The sequence below is a fragment of the Triticum dicoccoides genome, chromosome 1B (assembly GCF_002162155.2).
Source record: "Triticum dicoccoides isolate Atlit2015 ecotype Zavitan chromosome 1B, WEW_v2.0, whole genome shotgun sequence".
NCBI lineage: Eukaryota > Viridiplantae > Streptophyta > Magnoliopsida > Poales > Poaceae > Triticum > Triticum dicoccoides.
In genome coordinates this window covers 488,044,183-488,052,546 of record NC_041381.1, presented here as the reverse complement: position 1 = coordinate 488,052,546, position 8,364 = coordinate 488,044,183, and positions in this window count along the sequence as shown.

The following is an 8,364-nucleotide window of genomic DNA, read 5'->3' as shown; positions in this document are numbered from 1 at the left end:
AGTTATCTTATCGGATTGAGTCTTTAAGGATTTGAGAACACTTGTTGTATGTCTTGCGTGGGATACCCGTGGTGATAATGGGGTATTCTATTGATTCACTTGATGTATGTTTTGGTGATCAACTTGCGGGTTCAGTGACGTTGGGAATCTATGCATAGGGGTTGGCACACGTTTTCGTCTTGACTCTCCAGTAGAAACTTTGGGGCACTCTTTGAAGTTCTTTGTGTTGGTTGAATAGATGACTCTGAGGTTGTGTGATGCATATCGTATAATCATACCCACAGATACTTGAGGTGACATTGGAGTATCTAGGTGACCATAGGGTTTTGGTTGATTTGTGTCTTAAGGTGTTATTCTAGTACAAACTCTATGATTGATCCAATGGAAAATATAACTTCGTGTTATTTTACTACAGACTCTTGAAAAGAATAACTTTGAGGTGGTTTCGTACCCTACAATAATCTCTTTGTTTGTTCTCCGCTATTAGTGACTTTGGAGTGACTCTTTGTTGCATGTTGAGGGATAGTTATATGATCCAGTTATGTTATTATTGTTGAGAGAACTTGCACTAGTGAAAGTATGAACCTCAGGCCTTGTTTCCTAGCATTGCAATACCGTTTGTGCTCATTTTTATCATTAGTCACCTTGCTATTTTTTATAATTTCATATTACAAAAACCTATATCTACGATCCATATTCCTCCTGTATCACCATCTCTTCGCCGAACTAGTGCACCTATACAATTTACCATTGTATTGGGTGTGTTGGGTACACAAGAGACTCTTCCAAAACAATGGGTTCTCATAGCAAGAAATTAATGGCTCTCCCACCTCCCCTCCCACCCACGCCCTAGGCTCTCCGGATATCTTCCTCTCCATCCAGTGAATATTGGCTTCCCTCCAGTCATCTCCTCCGGCGTCCTCTGATCTGCCTTCCCATACCCATCTCATATGGGTACTCATGGTGGATCAACTTTGGATCTGGATTTCTCCAAAGGACTGGCTTTTATTGATGAGGATTTCAGATCTTGTGGGACATTCATCCACCCAACGGATGACACGGGCCGATTCATTATGGTTGTGTCTTTCAGCAGGCATATTTTCCGTCTTAATAAAGATTCGATGGCGACGGTGTTGGGATCAACTATTGGTGGATCCGCAATTGATTTGTCTGTTCAGGTCATTAAAGACAAGGTATTTTCATTCATTATTTCTTGCAAACGAGTTGGACTTTTTATTCTTCAATTGCGTTCATTTTCCTGCCCGCAATTCAAATGTCATTTCCATCTGTGGGGAAATTGTGGCCCTAATTGGAAACGTGAATTTATCATTTGGAAGAAAGAATGTGATGCGGAGTGGATTTTAATCAGTCCTTCCAAAAGGTGTGCCACCCTTGGTATGATTGCCATGCATAAGCCTCCTAGGAAATCTTCTTTGTATTCTGGATCATCGACAAAGAAGAAACTTTCTTTTGCCACCTTCCAACAATATGATGTTTGCAAGGGCTATAGATACCCAGCTACGCAACGATGTGTTGATACACTTGTTGATGCTGGTTACTCCTTTATGGCTCGTGAGAAAGTCATTCTCCCCTCGCCGTCGGCGACCAAGTTCCAGTGGATGGTGGCATCGCCACCCATCATTTTTGGAACAGTTAATGTCCATGCTACATCTCCGGCTGGGAATTCAGTGGTCACTCCTACTGGTTCGAACGTGAATCTGCATGTGCATGGGGCCAACGTCAGCATTGACTCTGATGGGCCTGGATCTCCAACCCATGTAGTTGACATGGCCCAAGCCAATTCAGGCGAAATCCAATCTCCACATTCTTTGTGCGATGAGGATATTACGTCTCCAGTTGCCTCATGCAACGAGATTCTCCAAGATAGTCTTGTAACGGACTCCTCTACTGATTCTGATCGATTAAATGATCTTATTGATGATATGGTGTTTAAAGTTTGGAAGTGTCAGAATTGCTTATCTATGATGCATTTAACCAACTCATGGACTAGTCGAGTTAGGTGCCGCAGATGCTTTTGGCTGGGTCACCGGGCCAAGGGCTGTTTGGATTCTACCCCATCTCCAACTTACAGGTGGGTCTCGCGGGTCAATGCAGGCTCTTCTGGTTGGTCAGCAGGAATATCTACACCCGACGCCTCGGTTTCTGCCGTCGCCTGTAAAATTGGGTCATTGCCCAGTCCCGTCAAGTCTGCCACCCCATCCCCTCCGACATTGCCCGCAGAGCCACTGCCCAAAACCACACCTACACCGCCCACCACGCTCTGCCGACCACACCTCCCCATTGCCACACTGCAGATTTGAGCTCCACATCCAACCCCGCTACCGACTCGTCGCCATCAATGGCCAACTTTCCACTTTATCCTATGGAGTTTGCTCCTACAGGCTTTGAAGTGATCGGGGGCGGTCCACTCCGCCTACCCCGCACTTTCTTCTCGCCGGCAGGGGCTCCAGATCGTCAGCATGAGGACTTCGCCATCGCCATCGTTGAGACGGCTCCGCTGCCTGAGGAGATTCTCATCTTCCGTAACATGGCCAGTGACTTTGTTGTTTACACTCTTGGGAGGGAAGTTTTGGAGGCACGGCCATGGATTCAAGGGGTTGGGCTCTTCCGCTTTCATAGTGCTGTGGCTAGGCAAGCTTTAGTTGATCACCCTCCATATGATATGGGCAACGACAGATTCGTTCGTTTTGTTCCACATGATGAGGGTTTAAACTACAAAGCCACCCAGGGTTTTCATCGTGGATGGATCATGATGTTAGGTGTGCCATTGGATTACAAACACACACAGTATATTGCTGACGCCGTTAGCACTTTTGGCTGTTTTCACCACTGGTACCAAGATGATCCGAAGCGCGTCCGCACTTTGGCCTATGTGTCATTTCTGGCTCCATCACTTGTGCCAAGGGACGTGGTTTACCGTGAATACACTAATTTTGGTGGGGCTAGGATATCTTGGACTACCCCTATTTACTTTCTGTCTGCTGCTTTTGCTGATATTCTGCCTGCCGACGAGGATCCCATGTGCCTTTCGATGGCAACCTCCATCCTCTGCCTGGAAATATGCAGTTCGAGAACCATAACTGGGTCATGCCGGAGTTCCCACAACTTGGGTGGAACGATGTACCACCACCTGTCAATGAGCAGCCACAGGAAGATATCCAACCAGTGAATGATGCTGTTCAACAGGAGCAGGGTGAGGAAGTTTAGTCCCAGGAGTCAATCATTCTGCAAGTTTCTGATGATTCAGTTAACAATGTACCTGATGTTGCGGATGTGGTAATTTACCAGCCCCCAATGGGACCACAGCAGCCTCCTCTGCATATTGGGCAGGTGTTCACTATCTTCGGGCATGTCTTGCCTCCTGCCATGCAGTGGCAGCGCACTTTTGAGAAGATGATGTCGTCTCTGTGCATTGCTGAGATTCCAAAGTTTGTGTTCAAGTCTGAAATTGGGTCCCTCTTGCTTGCTAAGAGATCCTAGGACATTTCTACAATGGTTCTGATCTCAGCTTTGTTCTACAACCTATGCCTGACCCTTATTGCAACACTGCTTGCCATACTTCTCCAGTTAAGAGGCCAGTTGCAAGGGCTCTCTGCTTTGATGACCTTTCTGAACCTGTCACTGAATCTTTTGAGTTCACTGCTGCCCCAAAAGTGACCATGAAACGTGATCAGAAGCAGAGGACTACTAAAATTCTGGTGGACACTGAGGTACGATGCAGTGCACGTCTCAGTGCTTTACATGATGGATACCATAATGTGCCAAGCAGTGGCCCTAGCCAGACCAAGTCTCAGAGCAGGTCTCCTCGCACCTTGAAGAAGTGCAAGACCAAGTCATCTCAGTCTGATGGAAATTCGTCTGTGCCACCCCCAACTACTATTGCTGATCTTCAGCATATCGGGACTCGCCTGCGCATTGCTCCGGAGAAGATCACCATGGATAAGCATGTGGCTGATCCAGCTAAGTCCACCAGCAGCAAGAGTTTTGATGATTAGTTGTGTCATGCAGCTTTCTGGTTCATGGCACACCATCTTAAACATCATCTATCTTTATTTCTGTTTTCATGTATGGAACTCTATCATATCACTCTGCTTAGCTGGTCTATGTAGGTCATTGCGTGATCTACATTTGCTGCAACTTCTTTTGGTTTGTAATGAATCAGTCCGGGTTTAAAGATTGGAAGGTTTTATGTTGGAACGTACGTGGCCTTAATTCTAAAGCGCGACAACTTGCTGTTAAGCAAAAGATTGACGAAAGTGGATGTTCTGTGGTCTGCCTTCAAGAAACAAAGTGTATGCATATTGATCACAGGTTCATTAGGAGGTTTTGTCCACGTCATTTTGATAATTTTGCTTATGTGCCTTCGATGGGTGCTTCAGCTGGTATGGTCATTATTTGGAACTCTTCTTTCTTTGAGGGCAAATTAATTGAGGCAAAACCTTATGGTATCATTGTGAAATTCCACTCCAACCATACATCCGAAGTTTGGACTCTAGTTTTTGTTTATGGCCCTTGTCAAGGTCTAGCCCGTGATGAATTCGTGCAGTGGTTATACAATCTTGACATTAATTGTGATGATAACTGGCTTCTTTTGGGCGATTTCAATTTTATGCGGTCGCTTGAAATGAAATCTTTCTGTTTAATGAAATCATCGGTCACTTGGGCCTTGTTGAGCTTCCAATCAAAGGAAGATAATTCACTTGGTCAAATATGCAAACTGAACCTCTTCTTGAACAAATTGACTGGTTTTCACTTCGGTTGCATGGACTTCGGAGCATCCCAATACTTTAGTTTTGCCTCTGGCACACTCTACCTTTGATCATGTGCCTTGCGTGGTCACGATTGCCACTACCATTCCTAAAGCTAAAGTTTTCGCTTTGAAAATTATTGGATTGACTTGCCTGGCTTTAATGAATGGGTTGCTCGGGTTTGGGGTAGGTCGGTGGGTAGATCCTCGGCTGCTTTAATTATATCTTCTAAATTCAAATCTCTCAGGTATGCCCTCAAGAATTGGCATTTAAATATGTCCGTAGTTAAGGCCCTCATTTCTGATTGCAACAAAGTCATTCTCTTCTTTGATGAGATGGAGGAGATTCGACCTTTGAGTTGGCCAGAATTCAATTTTAGGCGAATTGTAAAATTGCATCTGGAGGATATTTTGCATTGGCTATTTGTTTATTGGAAGCAACGTTGTACAATCAGAAGTATTAATGTTGGTGAGGAAAATTCTAATTTTTTTCACGCCATGGCCACTGAAAGGTTCCGGAGGAATACAATTTCTTCAATCAAGAATTCGGCAGGTGAGGTGGTTTTTGATCATCAATAGTTGGCGGGCATGTTTTGATTTGATTTCAACCAGCATATGGGCCAAGTAAAAGGAATTCAGATGGGTTTTGATCTAGACACATTAATAGAGAGAATTGATGGTCTAGAGGATTTATCCCAGCCATTCACGGATTCTGAGGTTGAGGCTGTAATTAAGAATATGCCATCTGACCGTGCACCTGGTCTAGATGGCTTTAGTGGTCTATTCTTAAAAAAGTACTGGACAATTCTCAAGGAGGATTTTATGCAACTTGTCATGGAGTTTTATGAGGGGAGGTGCAATTTGGAATGTCTTAATACTTCCTTAATTACTCTTATCCCCAAGAAGTTAAGCCCGTAAGTGGTTGGCAATTTTCGGCCCATCTCTTTGACCAACACGTGTTTGAAGTTTTTAACTAAACTGATGGCTAATCTGTGACGCCCCCGATTCAATCGTACACTAATCATGCACGCAAATGTGTACGATCAAGATCAGGGACTCACGGGAAGATATCACAACACAACTCTACAAATAAAATAAGTCATACAAGCATCATAATACAAGCCAGGGGCCTCGAGGGCTCGAATACAAGTGCTCGATCATAGACGAGTCAGCGGAAACAACAATATCTGAGTACAGACATAAGTTAAACAAGTATGCCTTAAGAAGGCTAGCACAAACTGGGATACAGATCGAAAGAGGCGCAGGCCTCCTGCCTGGGATCCTCCTAAACTACTCCTGGTCGTCGTCAGCGGGCAGCACGTAGTAGTAGGCACCTCCAGTGTAGTAGGGGTCGTCGTCGACGGTGGCGTCTGGCTCCTAGACTCCAGCATCTGGTGGCGACAACCAGAAAGGAAGGAAAAGGGGAAAAAGGGGGGAGAAAGCAACCGTGAGTACTCATCCAAAGTACTCGCAAGCAAGGAACTACACTACATATGCATGGGTATATGTGTAAAGGGCCATATCAGTGGACTGAACTGCAGAATGCCAGAATAAGAGGGGGATAACTAGTCTTATCGAAGACTACGCTTCTGGTCACCTTCGTCTTGCAACAGGCAGAAGAGGGTAGGTCGAAGTCCTCCAAGTAACATCTCATAGCATAATCCTACCCGGCGATCCCCTCCTCATATCCCTGAGGTAGAGCGACCACCGGTTGTATCTGGCACTTGGAAGGGTGTGTTTTATTAAGTATCCGGTTCTAGTTGTCATAAGGTCAAGGTACAACTCCAAGTCGTCCTGTTACCGAAGATCACGACTATTCGAATAGATTAACTTCCCTGCAGGGGTGCACCACATAACCCAACACGCTCGATCCCATTTGGCCGGACACACTTTCCTGGGTCATGCCCGGCCTCGGAAGATCAACACGTCGCAGCCCCACCTAGGCTCAACAGAGAGGCCAGCACGCCGGTCTAAACCTAAGCGCACAGGGGTCTGGGCCCATCGCCCATAGCACACCTGCATGTTGCGAGGGCGGCCGAAAGCAGACCTATCCTAGTGGCGTTCCAGTCCAATTCGGTGCGCGCCGCTCCGTCGCTGACGTCTGAAGTGCTTCGGCTGATACCACGACGTCGGGATACCCATAACTACTCCCACGTAGATGGTTAGTGCGTATAGGCTCGTAGCTGACTCAGATCAAATACCAAGATCTCGTTAAGCGTGTTAAGTGTCCGCGAACGCCGAACAGGGCTAGGCCCACCTCTCTCCTAGGCGGTCTCAACCTGCCCTGTCGCTCCGCCACAAAGATCCACACAGAGGGCCGTCGGGACAAAGGTCCTTTCAGCCCCCAATCCGTGGATCACTCGCGGGTACTCTTCGAGCTGACCCGACTTTAGTCACCATCTGTATAGTATGTATGTATGTATAGTATATACCCGTGATCACCTCCCGAGTGATCACGGCCCAATAGTATAGCACGGCAGACTGACAAGAATGTAGGGCCAATGATGATAAACTAGCATCCTATACTAAGCATTTAGGATTGCAGGTAAGGTATCAACAGGTGTAGCAACAATGTCAGGCTATGCATCAGAATAGGATCAACGGAAAGCAGTAACATGGTACACTACTCTAATGCAAGCAGTATAGAGTAGAATAGGCGATATCTGGTGATCAAGGGGGGGGCTTGCCTGGTTGCTCTGGCAAGAGAGAGGGGTCGTCAACTCCGTAGTCGAACTGGGCAGCAGCAGCGTCGCTCTCGTAGTCTACCGGAGAGAAGAGGGGGAAGAAACTATGAATACAATGCAAACAAATGCATAACGATGCATGACATGACAAGTAACGATGCTAGGTGTGCCCAATCGCGGTAGTAGGTGATACCGACGAAGGGGGGAAACATCCGGGAAGTATTCCCGGTGTTTCGCGTTTTCGGACTGATGAACCGGAGGGGAAAAGTTGCGAGTTCGATAGGTTAGGGGTGTGTGGCGGACGAACGGACTGCGTATCCGGAATCGTCCCGTCGTTCTGAGCAACTTTCATGTTGAAAATATTTTAATCCGAGTTACGGATTAAAAGATATGATTTTTAAAAGATTTTAACAATTTTGGAATTTAATTATTTATTTAATTAATTCGAAAAAATGTATTTATGATGTCAGCATGATGTCATGCTAACGTCAGCAGTCAACAGGGGTTGACTGAGTCAACCCTGACATGTGGGTCCAGTGGGACCCACCTGTCATTCTCTATTTAGGTTAATTAGGGTTTAGGTTAATCTAATTACAGTTTAATTAAACTTAACTAGTTAATTAATTTAATTAAACCGGATTAATTAACTTAATTAATTAATTAATTAATTAAATTTTTTTATTAAATCATTTTAATTTTATTAATTATATTTATTGTTTTTATTTATTTTATTATTATTTATTTATTTATTTATTTATTTTTATTTTGGGCGTGGGGCCCCCTAGTCAGTGGCTCATCCGAGCCACCAGGGGCTAATGGGCGCGGGCCAAACGGGGCTGCAACCGAGCGGAGCCCCGGGGCGTTTGGGCGCGAGCGCCGGCGTCCAGGGGCCGCGACGGCGACCGAAGCGGG